Below are 22,240 nucleotides of genomic sequence, written 5' to 3'. Positions count from 1 at the left end.
CTTTTTTCAGGTTGTTTAGCTTGAGAACATTTCTTAATCTAATGAATATATAGATACATTTTCTAATGCGCTTAACAAGTTCACATATGTGTCTGTTCCATTTCATATGTTGGTCTACAATTACACCGAGGTACTTTATTTCAGTTGTTTGGTTTAGTATGGTACATGATTTATTACAAACATCTTTGTTACATTTTTTGTTGTGTGTTATTATATGAATGTTGGGGTAGGTTTTGAATTGATTTATTATTGTATATAAACTGTTTTTTTTTTTGCGTTAATTGTAAGTAGATTTGTATCGAACCAGTTTTTTAGGATTTGGATGACATTATTTGCATTTTCATTTACAATTTCCAGTCATTACCCTAAATTATGATAATTGTATCATCTGCGTAAGATATAACTGTTCCACTGAGGTTTTGTTTAAAAATATCGTTTACGTACATGATAAAAAGTAATGGACAGAAAACAGTACCTTGTGGTATCCCAAAGTCACTTGTGAGTGGTAGACTAGATGCGTGATTAATTTTTACAACTTGTGTTTTTTGGTGAAGATAACTTTTTAGCCAACTTAATGCTGTGTCATTAAAACCCACGATCTTTAATTTTTGTATTAGTTTGACATGAGATATGCTGTCGAAAGCTTTTTGGAGATCAACAAAAATACCAACACATTTTAAAGATTTGTCTAAAGTTTTTATATCACTTTGTTCTTGAAATAGTGTCTAACAATGGGGATTGTTTTCAATTTCATAAACTTTACTAAAGAAGGCGGCAAAGAGATCAACGATTTATTGTGAATTATCGGTAATTTTACTATTTACGTGTAAATAAATATGAGAGTGAATGCCAGTTTAATTATTATTGAGCATTTTTGAAAATAAGTAAATGTTCCGTGGATTTTCTTGTACTATTAATTTGTATTAGATTTTAAAAACAAGTCTTCTCTACAAGCGAAAAGAAAAAAAATAAACTTAATACTAGGAAGAACGGTTCCATGCTAACTCAACACTGTGACTATTCAACACACTTTTAAAAAGTGATATAGTCATTAGAAACGATGAATTTTTTTTAACCTATCCTAACCTAACCTACTTAACCCAGTTAATAAAGTTTTTGTTTCATCACTTTCCATGACTTTATAAAACTTTTAAAAGTTGTGATGAATTATCATTTTGATGATTTATCCAGTCATCGGGAAGAACATTCATAAATTAAAATAAATGTAATTAATAAAAAAAAGAAAAAATCTATGTGTAGGATATATGGATATAATAAGATATCATGTACATCATTTTACATATCTTAAATTATTGTTTTTTTTTAAATACAGCTTTTTTCCAAAATTAAACTATTGCCAATATTTAAAAATTATTAGCAATAGTGTACTTATTTTTGAGAAATACCTATTACCTCAGAAAAACAACATAATAGCAATATAATTTTTGAACGTTTAATTATGTTTTTAGAACGTTCTGAAACATAGATACCAAAGATATTAGAAGAAAATATCTTTGATAGATACAGTTCGTTTAAATTACTTTCTTAGTAATAAATTTTTCATATGTATATTAATTTTTATTATTTTAGTCATGATAATCTATTGTTTTATACGGATTAGATTTATTGTTTCTCCTCTTGGTGAATATTCCGATATAATCTAAGAAATTAGCCAGAAGATTATGGTTTACACAGTATAACTTCCTTTGTATTAACGAATGAAAAAAGATATTTCCAGAAAATCTTACACTGGTGGAAACTCGGCTTTATCTGTTCACTTATTTCAGAGAAAAAACATTTTTTTTTAAATTTTTTACCATCTCTTTTTGACAAATCTTTCAATAGTTTTGGTTTGTTGAAAATAAAACTCTATTTCCGCAAATAACCCTGTGTTTTTTCACCACCGCATCTGGGACACAGATACAAAATGTTAAACGGGGTTAAGGTTCTTTATAAATCTAAATGCCATTAACATACAAATTGAATAATGTTTGGCTATTATTTTCATGCTTTAGCTGAAGCTGGCAAGTTTTTGTGAGGAACGATTTAAATAACGATCATTCTTACCATTTGACAATATTAAATAATCTTATACAGGGTGTATCGGCATGTACCCGACAAACTTTAACCAGCTATTCCTTAGCACATTTGGAGTAAAAAATGTTATGGGCACTTTGCTGTCCGGTAACATTTTTTTTAATAAAAAAATTATCATTCATATTTTCACCACATGTCACCAATGTTTTATCATTTGTCAAAGTTTGAAAACCCATCTGGCCATATTTTATTCGAGTTTCGTTGAATAATGTACGAACGTACCTACATTGGCGCGCTTTTACAATCACAACGAAATGGGATGGCACCATTCGTCTCATTTTTAACTATTATTATTTAGTGTGCGAGGACACTTTTTGACACACTTGCTAATAACAGCTGTTGAACACGAGAACACACATGTTGACAATGCCAATGACAGTGACGGAGTGTGGATTTTTTTATAATTTTTTGTTTTTAATTGAAAAAAAATGTTACCGGACAGCAAAGTGCCCATAACATTTTTTGCTCCAAATGTGCTAAGGAATAGCTGGTTAAAGTTTGTCGGGTACGTGCCGATACACCCTGTATAGGGTAAGAATTTTCTCATGATGGTAAATTTTTACGAGGGAATATTTTCTACATTTCAAATGATTTTGTGTTATTTATTGTTATCAAGTTTAATTTGTAAAACTCCATTTTAATTTTTTTTATATATTCAATAATATTATTATTAGATTTATAAAAACAGTTTATTTTTAAACAAGTTCTGCCGTGTAATTGTTATTACGCGTGACATCTGTTTCGCCCTCTGAAGGCATTATCAAACTGTGGGTAGCCCACTTACATAGCATAAAAATTACACAGCAAAACTGTTTTTATCAATCTAATAATAATATAATTGAATATATTAAAAATAAAAATTATGTGACATGTTTAAATAACTTCGACTGGAGTGTAATCACGTTACCGTTATTACATGACTTTGTCACGTGACTACTGACAACTCAAAGTTGAATAAGTATGTATAATTTGCAGAAGTGGAAGAACATTCGAATGAATTAGCCGTAATGAGTTAGGAGACCTTAGAATGTATTACATAAGTTAATTACTGAAAATATTATTCGCACGTGTTTTTCTTACTTCAATTCCCTCGTATTCTCTTTTGCCATTCGTGTGTAGATTCACTGTTTTACCCACGGAAATTGAAATCCCCCGCTATCGACATACACATTATTCATCGTCACAGAGGAAAAAAGGACTGCGAGTACTTTTTTTCTTTCATAAAAGAAGCATGGCTCTCGGTTTTCTTTGTGAATTCTTACGTTACGTTTTAAACAGGTTCGAATTAGTTGCGCTTTTAATATAGTCAGATAAATGAATAATTAGCGTGCGTGGTTCAGGGGGTGCGCGGTTTGGGGGGTGCGCGGTTCAGGGGGTGCGCGGTTCAGGGGGTGCGCGGTTTGGGGGGTGCGCGGTTCGGGGGATGCGAGGTTCAGGGGGTACGCGGTTCAGGGGGTGTGCGGTTCAGGGGGTGCGCGCGCAACGAAGGATCATTCTGGAACGCGCAGATCATCGACAATTTCGAAAAAATTTAAGTAAGGGAGTTTTTTTAGAGAAGATCGATAGAGGTCTCGCATTTTGCTTTTCGTGTTCTGTATTCTGTTCTCTTTTCTGTGTGCCTTCGTCGTGATAATAATAATGACTTGTTTTAATAACGATTATTCCAAGGTGAAATGAAACAAAAGTTAAATTGCCTTCCTGATAAAATGTAAAGTGAGTATTATTTTTTTTTGATACGTTAGAAGTATTTTTTATATAAAATATTATTTGGAATAGATTTATTAGTATTTTCTCCTTCTTGAAATATATATATTTTATCACTTATAACATGTAGGTAGAAAGGATAGATCGCCGTACAACTTTTATCGGCACACAAGTCTTGCTTCATTCACTATCATATAGCGTCTCATACTCCCTCATCTGTTATCCTGAATCTAGATTCGACTCGATTCAAGAAGTAAATTCACTTAATCGTCCCATATCTTGCTTAAGCATCCTCGATTTCTTCTTTTATTAATATGTTATATCCAAACTATCTAGAAAAAATTCATATATCGTCTATAAATAAGACAAACCCAGATTGATGTAAATTTTTTTACTGTCCTTTTCAATACCGTTAAAAGTGATATTTCACATGATTGAACGCTAGCGAAGAGCCAAAATGGGACACCTTTAATAATTAAAAAGTAAATACAAATATATACAGAAAACAAAATAATTGTAAGAATATAATTATTTGTACATGTCTTGAATTAGAAGATAATAACTGAGTATCGAAGAGGAATTGTTTATTGAATCTATGCAGCCTTCGCCCACTCAAAATCAATATGCATAATGAATAAGGAAATGTGTACAAGCAAGAGGTAGACAGGGGATACTTAAGTCATTTAATTTTATAATTTAAACGCAATACCCATCACAGTAGTGTCAGTATTTTGCTATTTTATAATAGATGTAAAACAGGTACCTACTTATGTGCTGTTATTCTTAGTGTAATACTACTATATTAGTTCTTGTATACTTGTTTTATTCTTATGCTTACAAACTGTAACTAAATAAATATAAAACTCCACGTAAAATTGTAAAAGTCCAAGAGGGCGTTAATAAATAAATAAATAAATTATTATTATTAATTTTTCATCGTTTCTGGATTACATTTTCAACCCGCACGAAAGGTATTCCCTTGACTGAAATAAGATCACAGTGTATAATGAATTATCAGCTAGAACAAAACCATAAATAACCTTCTTGTGTTGTACGTTTCGAGGTAATTAGTTTTATCTCGAGACAGGTGACCTTTACATTCATTATTATGTAAAATGTCTTGGATGAAGCATATAATAAAACATATTTTCTAAATAAAGCAACAACTAGTAACATTACTAGTAAATTGCTATAGTGTGCTTAAACACAAGCAGCAAGGATGTTATTATTATGTCAAAATGATAATGTGGTCATTTTTGTCTCATTTTTATTTTATGTGAATTCTTTTTCCTGGGAAAAGCGATAAAAGATATAAAATAATTGAACACTTCAAAACATTATTACGGCGTTATGAAATCAACTCAAAGGGCTCCGTGGCCGGTGCTGTATACTCAGTTATCATTTAAATATCTCTGTAATACATACAAAATACTGAGTACTGAACATTACAGGCATTCCTCAGCAATAAATTGATGTATTGGGTAAAATACATAAGCATTTATCAAACACAACAGAAAAAATGAAAATTGAACAATTATTTAAATGAAATGCTTTAATAATTTCAACATGTTGTTGCAACGTTAGATGCTCCATGAAAAATTGTTATCGACCACTATACGACTTTAAAATACCAACGGACAAATGTCATCCCAACCAAAATTGCGGCCAAACAAAATCATCCTGAAACATAAATCGCACCCTGTATTTGCATTTGGTCTTAATACGAAGAAGTGTATTTCACAATTATATGTCGTGAGTATTTGAAATCTATATTGGTTTAAAACAGAATACCGTAGAATGTTACAAAAGCGACTTTAGAAACAAGAGCAATGAAGTCCATTCTATTCTTGGAGGAATATTAATCCTCTAAGGTTGTTTTCTACGTCCAAAATTAATATTGACTCTACAAGAACATCCGTTTTTAATCCCTCAAAAAATTGAACACCTGGTATTTTAGACCAAAATACTATTGAATAAATTGAAATTATTAAACCGATTAATAAACAATATGGTAGGATGGTGATTCAGCGGTTGATTTCGTTGACTGAAAGAGACGTTCGATTATCATCTATGCCATCTATGGAAACATAATCAAAAAGCAAATACGCGATAGTTTTTTAGTGAAGATGGATTTCTATTACTGTATAAATGCTTTATTTAATATTTACCTTTACTATGGAATAATTACAACATTCTACCTACTTATAGTAATTTCAAATATATTATAAAACAAAACATAAGAACTTTCAATAATAGGTTCATGAAATAATGAAAAATTCTAAATTCTTAATTCTCCCAGTCAGAAAAAAATGCAACAAGTGAAATCCCACAAGTTTATTGATGATATTACAAAAATATTTCATGATGTAGGTACTTATCTAACTTTTCTCTGATAGCCTCAAAATGTATAGATTTATATCATTGAAGAAGAAGATAATGCTAATAAATCTAAACGAAACATAACACAGAACAAGACACAGAAAAATAAAAAAGACGACGATCAAAACTAGGAATCTAAGGAACTAACGCAATATACTAAATAAAAATGATCTATATAAAGTCTACTATGCTCTTTGCCAATCACGCATAGAATATGGGATTATTGGATGGGGATCTGCCTCAAACCTTCACATGAAGCAGCTCGTTAAAACACAAAAAGTAATAATAAAAATAATCCTGAAAGTACTCATAAGAACTCCATAAAAAAAAATTTAAAAAAAATTTAACTTGTTCAGCATTATAAAACTGTACTCAAAAAATGCACTACTCAATTTTAAATAAAAATATGAGTACCTTGCTGAACAACACACCTACACTACAAGGACGAAATTCTCATATCTAATAAACATTCCAAAATTAAATACATCTTTCGGCCAGAAAAACCACTATTCCCATGCTATAAAATTATATAATGCCCTTCCTATTGAAATTAAAAACACCGTGGATATAGAAAAGTTTAAAAAAGACATCAAATTATGGCTAACTAAACATGAAGATGATGAAATCATTAAATTTATGAAGTAACCCCAACGCAATCTACAGACAACAAACATAAATACTTTTTGCTTGATTTATTTTATATTTTGTGGGAACCAACAAATTAGAAGATGAGGAAATCATGATCAACACACATACAACAACCTACAGTCCGCCTGGGAATAGGAATACCTAGCGAGGAAGATTGAGAACAAACTACATCACTTTATATTTTTATTTTACTAAATATTGTATCTTTTTTACTTTACTATATATTGCCGTTAAAAAAAACTTAACCACTGGGACCTGTTTATATTAAATTGATGGGTATAACCTTCAAAATTTGTTTTAAGGAAAAAAGTTGTTTAATTTATAGAATTGTTCAAAACATTTATCATTGTAATATTCTTCAAGATAATATCAACAAATTTGTTAATTTGGTGTCGTGTAAATCTGACGAAATGAATTTTTTTTTTGATTCTCTGAAAACCAAATACATGAGAGATACAAAAATTAATGATTAACTCGTATTACATGGTAAACGGAACGAAAATGACAAAACATCGTAAAACATAATTGTACACTGCATAATTTTACAAACTAATTTCGGTTGGGAGTCGATCTGTAATGTAACTCTGGTTCAGTGAAATTGGATTTGTTTTGAATTTAAGTGTCATTTTCAGAATGTGAACTGACTGTGTTAAGAATTCAGGCCAGCGATAAAGGACGTACCTATAATGTAATATTTTTTACCAGAAAAAAAAACTCCACATTTGAACTGTGTTTTATGTTCAAATTGTTTAAATTACTTAGGATGGGTTTTTCGCAATATTTAACAATTCATCATATTTCAAAGTTGATTTTCAAATTCTATGAAGGATCTATTCAAGTTCTGTAATTATATAATCACTGGTCAGTTATTTCACAAAACTGAAATGATAAAAAAACTTTAATAAAACTATCACAGAACTTCAAACCACTTGGTAATTTGATGAATTGTTCAATTTCTGAGAAACAACCCGTCCTAAAGGTTAATTTTCACAAGTCAAATTTCGTGTTGGTCATCCTGTCAAGGCCATCTTCATGGCCTTAACAGGCTTAAACCGGTTACGGTCAAAAGTAAAAAATAGTGGAAAAAAGTTTTAAACTTTTATTATATTATTATAGAATTCCACCACGAATTTTCAGTATCAAAAATAGAAATATTAAAAAGCGCAAAAGGTCTTACGTGTAGACAAATCATATTTCTTACTGTTACTTCTAAAAGTGCTCGAGTGCCTACTGTGATGCTAGGTGAAAAAATATTGTTGATATAAAAGAAAAGAATGTTATATTTGGACTAACTTTGGACTGGTAAAAGAGGATTGCGGCGGGTGTTCCAAACTAGCTTGAAAAACTTTTTCGAAACTTTCGATACTATCGGTGTGCACAAACATTCAAACGCGAGCTCTTTAAAATGATTTGCACGTAACCACATTATATTTAATTGTTTTCATTGAAGAGCATTCTATAAAAAATAGTTATCTATTTTTAAAAGAAATTTTAAAGAAAATATGTTATTTTATTTTTTTATTTTTTTTTATTTTTTTAAAAGAAAGACAAACATTTCCCAGTTACGAATAACCTGACAATATTTGAAAATCTCCTACTACCACCACAGTAAGCTGAAAATGTTGCTTGTGTTGTGATGGAGGACTAAGCCAGCCGAGGAATTGAACACACTACGCCTGGGTGGAACCCAAACGCGATGTCACTCGGCCACCGACCGGTCAAATAATAATTAGTTATGGTTGAAAAAAAAATTTTGACAGATAGAAATCATTTATTTTCATGACTTTATTTTACATTGTATTTTCGTTGTACCAAAAGAAAATTATATAAACAATCATCTCTGCACATTTTCGGTATTGCAAATAATAATGTTTGACTGATTGAAATCTCATCTAAAAAAAACGACCTAAATAAGGATCTATTCAGTTTTTTTATAATTAATAATTAACATTCGGGTAATTTTTTAATCAACAAAACTAAAAGGGACCGTATAATAATACCGCTTTATTGATCATAATCATCGCATCTTGAATCAAATAGCAAAGTACTTCTTGTCCCATAATGGTCTCGGAAAATTTTCTGTGGTTTGGGTAAACCGAACCAAAATAATTGTTAATGGAAATGAGATTTTCAACTTTACTGAAACTGAATTCAAATCAGAAAGATCCAATGGCCGGGAAATTCAAAGCCAGTTTATTAGGCGAATAGACGGTGGGGTAGAACTTTTGTAAAATTGAGACTTCAATGATCAATAAACGGAGCAATTGAAGGGAGAATTCGGGAAATTTGTTAAAGCGGGTAAATCAAAATGATCATTCCTTAATTTTTAATTTATTAGTGTCAAGACTTAATATTTGAATGCCACTTCGTCCAATCTAGTGCCATAATAACAACGTTTTTATTTGTTCTTTTTGTTATGTTTGGTTATACAAATTTGAAGATCCGAATAATTTCGATGCTTCTACCCCTTCCCTCTCTTCTCTGCTATTTTTCTTAGTTTCACACCAATTTTCAGTTGTGGGAGTCAATAATAACGATTGCAATTGGTTTGGAATTTTTTATTAAATTTTATTAAATTGTATGGAAACGTATAAAATTGTACGGAATTCAATGATTTTATATGGAATTGTATGGTAGTTTGTTAAAACTTCTGTTTTAACTGAGATGCACTCGTTATCATCCCATTGATGGAAAGTAACAGGGCGCAGCGTAGTGAATAAACAACATAAAATGTATGTAGGTACTTAATGTTTATTTTAGGATTTATGATTTATTTACATGAAAAGATCATTCAATGAATTTGAAAACATTAACCAAAATATGGAAAATTTCAAGAATTTGAAACATCAATACAGTTACCAACTGAATCATAATAAACGAGGGACGCGTAATCGAGGTGATTGAAATAACATAAAACCGAACTTATGCCTTAATTTGTGCGCTAATACAATGTTTTTTTTCCATTTTATCTAATCAAACAAATATTTTATAAAAAGAAACCCGTGTTTCAATGTGTGGTGGACAATGATATATAACACCCATAGTGGACTAGATCGCCAACCTGGCGGCCATTGCCGTAGGAATTTGAAGCCATCTTGAAAGAGTCAGATTACGGCGGGAATTCAAAATACATGCATTCTATCGTACACTAAGAACATATTTTTATGTAGTATATTATCAGTTATAATATACTACATTATATTATTATTACTATATTATTATATTCATGTAGTATATTATCAGTTATAATATACTACATGAATATGCATTAAATAATATTAAATTAATACCAGTATCACATATTTGTGACTTGGGTGTAATATTTGATCAAAACTTGTCATTCATTGAACACATCTAATAAGGCTTTAAAGATGCTTGGCTTCCTTTGCAGAACTTTAACTAATATTAACTTAATTTTAAGTCCATAGATTGTATGAGAACCCTCTATATTTCATTAGTCAGAAGTCAATTGGAGTATAATTCACCTATTTGGTCCCCTTTATATAAAGTTCACTCCAATAATATAGAAAGAGTTCAGCACAAATTTCTTAAGTACGTAAATTTTATGCTCGGAATTCCTATTAATTACATTAATTATGTCAGTTTGATGAATCAATTGCATCTAATAACACTGTCTGACAGGAGAATTATTTCAGACCTGGTTGTGTTACACAGAGTCATTAACAACTTAATTGATAGTCCTGCCATCCTTGCCACTATTAAACTACATGTGCCGACTAGGAATACAAGACAAAATATGACATTTTTCTGTAATACATACTCGACCAACTATCAGACACACTCACTGACCAATAGGATGCATGATCTGGGCAACAAGTATGGGGGCGCTATTGATTTATTTATTGACTCCATATATAGAATTAAGCATAATCTACACCAACACTTTGTTGAATCCTACAAATTAGAGTAGCGTTGGTAAATTAGTTTTAATGTTTTGTCTTATATGTAGTGTTGTTGTAATTTCTTTTTTACTTTATGTTACTCTTACGTTTTACTAATATTGCGTCATATTTTTTAAAATTTTCTTATTATACTTGTAATCACAATTTTACAAGTGTGTATTTTGTACAAAGATATTAGAAGCACGATATGTGCTATGAGCAGTTCATACTGTGTGGAATTGTTTTGCCCAGTGTCGCCGGTTTTGTTCACCAATACTACTGCACACCTTCGCTTACGCTAAGGTATCCGCACTAATACATAGAGCAGATTTCTGTGCGTACACGTCCTGATAGTATTCAAAGTACCCTAATTAGGTAGTACTCCGCCTACGGTCCGGCGGCCAACATAGCATATCTCGTTCTTCTAATATCTTTGATTTTGTACCTTCTTTAAAATGGATTATATCTATTTACTGTCAATATCTTCTGTATAATACATATTCTCCTATGTACACTGCATCATGTATCACTTCTATGTAAAAGCCTTTTTAGGCGTATATATATATATATATATATATAAATAAATTAATAAATATTTGTTTAAACATCTTTTTATGAAATGTATACTATATTTCTAATTAAATTCTAATTTTATCTTCTTGTCGCGTCTGTTGGTGCAACCCCATGCTGCACACGCCACAACCATGGTTCAAACAATCCAAAATATTTAATTAAACTTGATAAACTTGCAATCAATTCTCCATTGTACACAAGCAGGCAAATCACGGCTGACCTTTACAAGATGGCGGATCGGCTCTTCAAATCACTACGGGCGCTGCTATACGGGAGGTAGGGTGATTGGCGATCTAGTCTACTAAGGGTGTTATATATCTATGGTGGTGGATAACCCTTGGCGTCACATCGAAAATATGGAAGTTTGGCGGAGGTGGCTAAGCGTGGTTGGGAGTGGGTGACGAAAATGGGATTTGGAATGCGTTCCAGAAAGTTCGTGAAGGTTCTGGAATGCTCTCGAAGGTTTTGTATATTATCTCCATATATATAGTTAGCAGATTATTTTAGAAGTGTATTAAATATTTGTATAGCGCCCTTAAGGGGATTGTGCACAAAAACGGCGCTTTATAAATCATTCAAATGTTATTATTATTATGGAAGGGGAACGTTCAAGAGGGTTCTATACAGTCAAACTGAGTGGCGGAGTCTGTCAGTAAGTCTAGAATGTTCAGAGAAGTTCGAGAATAGTCTTGAAAGTTCTGGAAGGAGCTGCAGCAACGCGTAGCGGGGCACAGCCATTTTATTTATAATTATTCAGGTTTTTCGTTTCAAATTATGACTATTTATTCTGCTCTACCGTTAGAAGCATAAGCTTGTGGATGAAAAAGGAGTGTACATTTGAAAAATAAATAACAGTATTATAATACTTAAATTATGATTATTGATAAATGCATAAATTTGTGAAATGGTATACACAAATAGACCTATGTACCCATATAACTTCCCCGCTTCTACTATTTTGTTTTGTTGAATCATTTAAATTCAATTATATGCGTGAGGATTCATTTTTGCCACTATGTTTACATTCTTCTTTATTGTATTAATTTTTAAGTGTTTACTCTGATACAAAATGCTTGTATTTTTTTTAAAGAAAAGCCCACTAGGGTGTGTAATAATAAATTAATAAATAATACACTATACTCAAGAATTTTATGATTCGTATTATTTTGTCGGGATTTCAACCTGCAACTGCAACTTTACAAGCGTAAATATCACTTATGCCAAATTCAAACAACTGAAATACGGGCCCAAAGAGTAAAAAAAGACCAACACATAATAAAATATTTTACAATTTTACAACCTGCCAAAGTAACCTACTAGATGCCAGAATGCGCACGGAAATACTTGAGCTCCGTGTTACGAACAAATTAATGGAATTTATGGCGAATTAAGACTCTAATAACTGGGGTTTGCCCGAAGCTCATAGTTTAATTATTTCTGATGAACTTATTACTAAAATCTCCAATGTTTTAAGAGAGACCCCTACGGATGTAAGTTATTTATAATAGTTCAACTATAAAATTAGCTGTTAGCACCAGATTTTATTTTTCTAGACGATTCATTAGTAATTTCCACAGAAATAAATAAAAAAGACCGCACGCAATAATTGATTTGCTATTTTCGATTGGACTGGGACAAAAGCCTAAATATTGTTATACACCAAATATTGTTCTAAAATAACTTCATTACTTATAACGTTAAGATTTCTATTTTATTTTAAAGATTTGGTAGTGCAAATTCAACCAATCGCAGTCCAATACATCAGAGCCGCGCGTCGTATAATTTTGGACACGGCTTCTTCTCTAACGCCGGCTTTATTTTAGGGTATTGTCTCGTCTTAATAACTTATGAATTCATTCAACCAAGCAACCGAATATTCTTGGCAGACGGTCAAGTTTACCATTGATTGGGGATTGCCTGAATAATTATTACATTCTGAATTCTGGAAGCCGTCAAACCGACAACTGTGACGCCATAATATTTGCTTATCATTCCAGATTAACAATAACAACTGTGCCAATAAGTTTGCGATCTATTAACAAATCTTTGCGTGCCAAACGTGCCGTAATTATCAACACTCGGGATATTTTAGTACCGGAGTTTATTGTCCGAGAAGTCTAAAAAGGTTCTTAAGTACGTGTGTGAACTTTAGTTCAATAAGTAATCACAAAAGCTGTTCTATTATTTTTGAAAGTGGAAGAAATAACGTCTATACTGAGATGAAATCATAATGACGTTTTTCTTTTATCAGAAGGCAAGTTTTTATGGAAAAGCATAAGACTTATATATTCTGGAAACAGGAAAGGTGATACGTCCCGTGCTTTCGTCGAGGCAATAATAAAGTATAAACAATATGCAAATCTTATGTTTATTTCTATTAGATAAATAAGGTAAGCACATACGAATTATGAAAATAAAATTCTAAAAGTACACCACTACTCAAGCAATACTGATAGTGGTTCAAATCGTTTCAAAATAGTTTGGAACCCTTAACCCTTATCCCCGCTGTAGTTCTACGATGCAGTACACCACTACTCAAGCAATATTTTTAAATCTCCTTGAAATGATTCTACCGTGATTTGTTTCTTATATAATTTTGCTTTATAAATTCATGTTCAAAAAGTAATTGTAAATAGGTACACCATACTAACATAATTGCAATACGATTATTTCTTCAAGTTTAAAGCTGTTGTTCTTAATCCATATAATATTTGTCAAGGAAAATGTCACTCTCTGATTACATAATATCTTTAGTACTGTATGTAGATTGAGGAAATTGTCAGGAAGCGAGCTGCCATATACCAATAAACTTATGTACATAAAAAACATTTAATTTAATTTGCTTTTGAATACTAACAAATTTTATGAAAAGCAGCTTCTGAACATTTCACAACATGGTAATAAGTTCTATTTTCTTGGGAAGAAAACGTTTAAATCGCAAATGCTATTTACTAGAATGATTACTTGTATATGGACTCTACGAATATTATCGATTTATTCAAGAGTTAAATTTCATTTTATATTAAAGGGTTTCTGCGGGTGACGCTTTTCAAAGGTATTTAAATTTCAGAAAGCGTAATTTTTACACGACGAATAGGACAGATTTGATATACAATGACAAATAGCGAACGAAATTAAAAACGGATTTTTAATAGAATTTAAGAAATAAAAGCACAGCATTTCAAATGATGAGATGACTCTAGAGTTTACAGCTTCACATAGAAATGAAATCCTCAAAATGTCTGAATCGTGGAGGACTTTTATAAAAACTGCTTTACAAATGACTTGCTACAAGACCCTCAGAAATTGCAATGGAACTCAAAGTGATAAATGTGATCTCGGATGATATTCAAGTGGAAGAATAAAAAAATCTTGAATACGGATGAATGCAAGTAAGTCCCTCGGTGAAGATGGAAATTGCGACTGAAATCTTACAGCTGGGAGATGAGGATCTACTTGACAAACTGAATAAATTCCAGGATAAAATATACACTTATGCAGTTGTATTACTACCCACTCTTCAAATACACCTATGCAGTTGTATTACTACCTACTCTTCAAATACAGTTGTATTACTACATACTCTTCCAAATCGGTCTACTACCAAGAAATTAGATTTTTTTTTAAATTTCATTACAAACGTTCACAAGTAAATAACACTATATAAATAGATAAAAATTATAATCCAATAAATACTAATATTCATATCATACGCACATGACGTTTTTTTAAGTACAAAAAACCCTTATTCATTATTCTACGATTCGAGATTCAAGAAAACAAAAAAAAACAATTAAAGCACAGAAAATATTTAGTAGGTACATTTAATGCGATGCTAAACGATTCGTGTTTTTTTAATGATCGCCATAAAGTTATCTTTGAAAAGACTTTATTTAAAATAGAATCAACATTTTCTAAATGGAAATGAAAGAAGTGTATGTCGCCTTCAAAGATTAAAAACATTTTATCGCGTCGTTTAAAATATTAAATGTATTTCTTGTTCAGGTAAGATGATTTTTGTCTTATGCCGCATTTGTCCTCTTTTGTAGTTTTGTAGGAATTTGAATGAAAGGTAGAATAGCTATTACTCATTAAACTCATATCGCTTAGATATTTACTAATGTTATTTTAATTATTGTTTTTCTTTAAAAAAAATAAAAACCAAAAAAATTGAATTGAATACTTTGGGCAAATGCATATTATGAATAATAATTTTAAAAATTATACAATGCAACTAGAAGTTTTGTGAAAACATGTCGAACATAGTCTAATCTTTTAAAATTTGGTAATTTATTTTTTTGCTTAAAAGACAGACATACATTCCCGGGTTACAAATAACCTGACAATGTTTGAAAATCGCCTACTACCACTAAAGCGGAAAATGTTGCTTGTGTTGTGATGGAAGACTACAGCTGAGGAATTGAACACACTCTGCCTGGGAGGGACCCAAAAACGATGTCGACTCAGCTACCGACCGGTCAATTACTCATAAAACTGTTTTTTTTGGATCGTTGTAAGTGTAATTACTTATAATAAACAACAGTACAGTAGTGGGCACCTATACTAAAGTTACGTTTTATTAATATATACGCTATTTCGTCTGTCAATATTCAAACAGTGTCTCTTACGTGAACATAAAATATTTGTATTGGTTAATGTAAGTATTTAGGTATTAAATTGAAAGCATTCAACAATTTAAGCAAATTCTTGTCTTTTAGTTAGTTTTAGCAAATTACAATAGTACAAGTTAGTTCAAAGTTTATTATGCGATTGAACTTTAGATCTCTTCAATGTTAATTTTGTTCGCGGATGCGTTGATAATTTGTTTTTTAACGCCGTGAATATCGTGAAACGAAGAACACCGTTCTCTATACTGGGTATTGGGTAGAATTGCCAACAACTTCGGCGTTGATTTATTAAATTTAATAAGACACGCGGGCCGTTATAACTGCTTAGGTTCTGATAAGAGCAACCTTAAAGCCTTTGGCCTGGCTACCATCAGCTACCATTTTCTAAGAAAAAAAAATTACTTCAATATAAAATATTTGTTGCTGACGTGTTAAGCAAGATATAAAACCATAATTTTCACATAAATAATCACAAGGTACTTCAATTTACGCAGATAAAACGTTTAATTCTTAAGACATATTAGATGCATGAGCTCAATTATAATACGACATACATTTTAACCAAGATTATTCTTTCTTAGATCGAGAATGTAAATAAGTTTGTCCATAAGGTAGGCGACGCATGATGCTATATGGATCATCGCTTAGCCTGTTTCAGCATATCGCTTACCGTATACTACTGATATGCTGAAATAGGCCAAGCTACGAAAATATAGCGTGGTCTGTCACAGGCTTAAGGCTCCAAAATTATTTGGCAAAAAATATAAACACAAAAATACTATAAGTTGTGTTAAACTACCTAGATCTAGATCCGGCCAACCTTCCAAACATTCCCAACCTTTGTCTTCTCCATCTCTTTCCCACTACTTTCAGCCTCACAACATACCCCAATTCGGAATGCCCCTCTTTTGACTCTTTTGCGGTTTCACACATAAAAAACAGCATTTATAAAATGCTTACAGTGTACTGGAAACGTATGCCACCTCTTGCCATTTCTTAAAATGGTTTATAAATGACATTATATTTAACTCTTGACAGGCAAAAGATGCCAAACAATTTTCTGTATTATGGGCTTTTAAACTATAGAAATCCCAATTATTCAGTGAATCATTAAAGGGTAACTTATGTATTTGCGCAGGAATACGTAAAATACTAAAATGATATGTCAAGTATTTAAGCTAATGTAAGGAGGATAGTAATTTTGGGTAGGTGTCTTCCTTAACTATCCCCCACTTGGCTGCGGGATAGTTAAGGAAGTACGATTTCTACTAATTGCTGACGATTTGTAAATATATAAAACAATACGCGGAACTACAAGTGCATTCAAATAGATATTACTTTTTTGGTAGAGCTCGCCTAATTGGACCCGATTTTTTTTCCAATAATATAGAAAGGGTGTAGCACACATTCTTTCGATTTATTAATTTTAAGCCAAATATTACAATCAAAAATATTGATTACATCATTCTAATTAAATACATAAATATAATTCCGCTGTCTGATAATTGGGTTGACTCTGACCTTGTTACATTAAATACAAATATAAATGTATTGACAGCCCTGAAATTCGCGTCAAAATAAAATTATACCTATGTATCGACCAGATATGACCGAGGATAACTTTAAAACAAACTATCAGGCTCACACACCAATTAATCGACTGCATAATTTTGGTAATAAATATTATATGTATGAGAATGTTATTGACAATACATATATATCATATATATGAGAATGTTGTTGACAATACATAGATATTCCGTATTAGTGGTGAAACAAAATCTTCATAAATACTTTGCTGAAACATATGATTAGATTTGAAATTTAAAAAAATTTGCACTTTGTTTCACTTATTTATTTTCACCAGGACCGGTTTCATTATACTACGGACATTTTCAGACTGGTAGTTGAAATTCTTATGCTACGGAATTTATAAATAAGTTTGTATAAGATGTTTGAATTACTGGAGACCGCGGAATATTAAATATGGTGTAGATTGACGATTCGGATGGAACAGACGGATGTTTCAAGTACAGGAGACCTCGCAAATTTACACCTCGGACGGAACGGATGGATGTTTGAATTACTGGAGACCGTGGATTATTAAATATATTACAAATTTATAATTCAGAAAGGGCGGATTGATGTATAACATAACCACCGAACGCGGTTATGATACATCAATCAAACGAGGTTATATTATGTATATGAAAAAAGTAAAATATTGTGAATTTTTATTTTTACATTCATATTCCGGTGTTCGAAAGAGAGAGTACTAAAACGGTGTTCAATATAGTTATGAATGAGGAATACCTGGAGCAGGTGGATGAGTTTGTGTATTTTTGAAGCATGTTTACGAGAGATAGCTGACATAGAAATCGAAAGAAGGGTAAATGCGGGGAACTCCAATAATGGAGGACTGAACGCAGTTGGCGCTAACCCAAGATTGTCCAAATACGCGAAGTTAGCAGTCCACAATGGAGTGCTGGTACCTACCCTGATGTATGGCAGTGAGGCATGGAACTGGCAAAGAAAGGATGAAAGTATACTGAATGCTTTTGAGATACGCGTAGAGTGCAAGGCTGATGTAAGCGTAGTGAGTAGGATTAAGAAAGGGACGCTTAGATGGTTTGGGCATGTGTAGCGAATCTACCTATCAGACTTTGTGGCCCCAACTGTGACGGGTGAATTCCTTTTTTCCTATACTAGAGTATATGGGCTTATATTAAGTCTCAGAAGCCCAGGTTTAAACATTGAGGAATACTGGCCATGTTTAGCGCATGCATAAAAATAGATGGTCCCGAAAAAAAACTGCAACTAACATAGTTTTGGGACTGGTCTTTCAGGTGTGTTACATCGGGCTTATTCCAGGAGCATCTTCTAATACTAACTAATACATTGGAGTCAGTTTCGCAACACCAAGGTCTGTACTTTTATATTATCATTGTTTTTACTTTTTTAATCGTTAATTTTCTAATCCTCTTATTTAAATTTTAAAAAAGTTTTCAAATTTATATGTTTGCGTTATGCTTTATAACAGTGCTCCGCAACCGGTGTGCCGTGGCACACTGGTGTGCCGTGAGCCGGACACAGGTGTGCCGCGGTCAAATTCAATGTATTTGACATTTTACAATATTTCATTATGTATTTAATACACAATGACAAAATATTTTTCATAATATTGTCTATTTTTCATTGTCTGGAGATACTGTTAAAAGACGTATTCACAATATATTAGAAACACTGATTAGAAAACTGTTATAGGCTGAAAAATTTGCACTTAAGTACAACGAAACAACCTGACAATGTTTGAAAATCGCCTACTAGCACTAAAGCGGAAAATGTTGCTTGTGTTGTGATGGAAGACTCCAGCTGAGGAATTGAACACACTCTGCCTGGGAGGGACCCAAACACGATGTCAACTCAGCTACCGACCGGTCAATTACTCATAAAACTGTTTTTTTTGATCGTTGTAAGTGTAATTACTTATAATAAACAACAGTACAGTAGTGGGCACCTATACTAAAGTTACGTTTTATTAATATATACGCTATTTCGTCTGTCAATATTCAAACAGTGTCTCTTACGTGAACATAAAGTATTTGTATTGGTTAATGTAAGTATTTAGGTATTAAATTGAAAGAATTCAACAATTTAAGCAAATTCTTGTCTTTTAATTAGTTTTAGCAAATTACAATAGTACAAGTTAGTTCAAAGTTTATTATGCGATTGATCTTCAGATCTCTTCAATGTTAATTTTGTTCGCGGATGCGTTGATAATTTGTTTTTTAACGCCGTGAATATCGTGAAACGAAGAACACCGTTCTCTATACTGGGTATTGGGTAGAATTGCCAACAACTTCGGCGTTGATTTATTAAATTTAATAAGACACGCGGGCCGTTATAACTGCTTAGGTTCTGATAAGAGCAACCTTAAAGCCTTTGGCCTGGCTACCATCAGCTATCATTTTCTAAGAAAAAAAAAATTACTTCAATATAAAATATTTGTTGCTGACGTGTTAAGCAAGATATAAAACCATAATTTTCACATAAATAATCACAAGGTACTTCAATTAACGCAGATAAAACGTTTAATTCTTAAGACATATTAGATGCATGAGCTCAATTATAATACGACATACATTTTAACCAAGATTATTCTTTCTTCGATCGAGAATGTAAATAAGTTTGTCCATAAGGTAGGCGACGCATGATGCTATATGGATCATCGCTTAGCCTGTTTCAGCATATCGCTTACCGTAAACTACTGATATGCTGAAATAGGCCAAGCTACGAAAATATAGCGTGGTCTGTCACAGGCTTAAGGCTCCAAAATTATTTGGCAAAAAATATAAACACAAAAATACTATAAGTTGTGTTAAACTACCTAGATCTAGATCCGGCCAACCTTCCAAACATTCCCAACCTTTGTCTTCTCCATCTCTTTCCCACTACTTTCAGCCTCACAACATACCCCAATTCGGAATGCCCCTCTTTTGACTCTTTTGCGGTTTCACACATAAAAAACAGCATTTATAAAATGCTTACAGTGTACTGGAAACGTATGCCACCTCTTGCCATTTCTTAAAATGGTTTATAAATGACATTATATTTAACTCTTGACAGGCAAAAGATGCCAAACAATTTTCTGTATTATGGGCTTTTAAACTATAGAAATCCCAATTATTCAGTGAATCATTAAAGGGTAACTTATGTATTTGCGCAGGAATACGTAAAATACTAAAATGATATGTCAAGTATTTAAGCTAATGTAAGGAGGATAGTAATTTTGGGTAGGTGTCTTCCTTAACTATCCCCCACTTGGCTGCGGGATAGTTAAGGAAGTACGATTTCTACTAATTGCTGACGATTTGTAAATATATAAAACAATGCGCGGAACTACAAGTGCATTCAAATAGATATTACTTTTTTGGTAGAGCTCGCCTAATTGGACCCGATTTTTTTTCCAATAATATAGAAAGGGTGTAGCACACATTCTTTCGATTTATTAATTTTAAGCCAAATATTACAGTCAAAAATATCATTCTAATTAAATACATAAATATAATTCCGCTGTCTGATAATTGGGTTGACTCTGACCTTGTTACATTAAATACAAATATAAATGTATTGACAGCCCTGAAATTCGCGTCAAAATAAAATTATATGTATCGACCAGATATGACCGAGGATAACTTTAAAACAAACTATCAGGCTCACACACCAATTAATCGACTGCATAATTTTGGTAATAAATATTATATGTATGAGAATGTTGTTGACAATACATATATATCATATATATGAGAATGTTGTTGACAATACATAGATATTCCGTATTAGTGGTGAAACAAAATCTTCATAAATACTTTGCTGAAACATATGATTAGATTTGAAATTTAAAAAAATTTGCACTTTGTTTCACTTATTTATTTTCACCAGGACCGGTTTCATTATACTACGGACATTTTCAGACTGGTAGTTGAAATTCTTATGCTACGGAATTTATAAATAAGTTTGTATAAGATGTTTGAATTACTGGAGACCGCGGAATATTAAATATGGTGTAGATTGACGATTCGGATGGAACAGACGGATGTTTCAAGTACAGGAGACCTCGCAAATTTACACCTCGGACGGAACGGATGGATGTTTGAATTACTGGAGACCGTGGATTATTAAATATATTACAAATTTATAATTCAGAAAGGGCGGATTGATGTATAACATAACCACCGAACGCGGTTATGATACATCAATCAAACGAGGTTATATTATGTATATGAAAAAAGTAAAATATTGTGAATTTTTATTTTTACATTCATATTCCGGTGTTCGAAAGAGAGAGTACTAAAACGGTGTTCAATATAGTTATGAATGAGGAATACCTGGAGCAGGTGGATGAGTTTGTGTATTTTTGAAGCATGTTTACGAGAGATAGCTGACATAGAAATCGAAAGAAGGGTAAATGCGGGGAACTCCAATAATGGAGGACTGAACGCAGTTGGCGCTAACCCAAGATTGTCCAAATACGCGAAGTTAGCAGTCCACAATGGAGTGCTGGTACCTACCCTGATGTATGGCAGTGAGGCATGGAACTGGCAAAGAAAGGATGAAAGTATACTGAATGCTTTTGAGATACGCGTAGAGTGCAAGGCTGATGTAAGCGTAGTGAGTAGGATTAAGAAAGGGACGCTTAGATGGTTTGGGCATGTGTAGCGAATCTACCTATCAGACTTTGTGGCCCCAACTGTGACGGGTGAATTCCTTTTTTCCTATACTAGAGTATATGGGCTTATATTAAGTCTC

General features: G+C 32.1%; 1 protein-coding gene across 3 annotated transcripts in view; it reads right to left on the bottom strand.

Moving 5' to 3' along the window:
- LOC149425662 (gonadotropin-releasing hormone receptor-like) overlaps nucleotides 1-22,240 on the bottom strand; it is a 395,919-nt gene that overhangs the window by 170,431 nt on the left and 203,248 nt on the right. The window lies entirely within an intron of this gene.

This window comes from Hesperophylax consimilis, chromosome 2, assembly GCF_061612785.1.
Source record: "Hesperophylax consimilis isolate HC1 chromosome 2, BYU_Hcon_1.0, whole genome shotgun sequence".
Taxonomy (NCBI): Eukaryota; Metazoa; Arthropoda; class Insecta; order Trichoptera; family Limnephilidae; genus Hesperophylax; species Hesperophylax consimilis.
The sequence above is the reverse complement of the archived record's forward strand: the minus strand, read 5'-3'. Positions and strand labels throughout refer to the sequence as shown.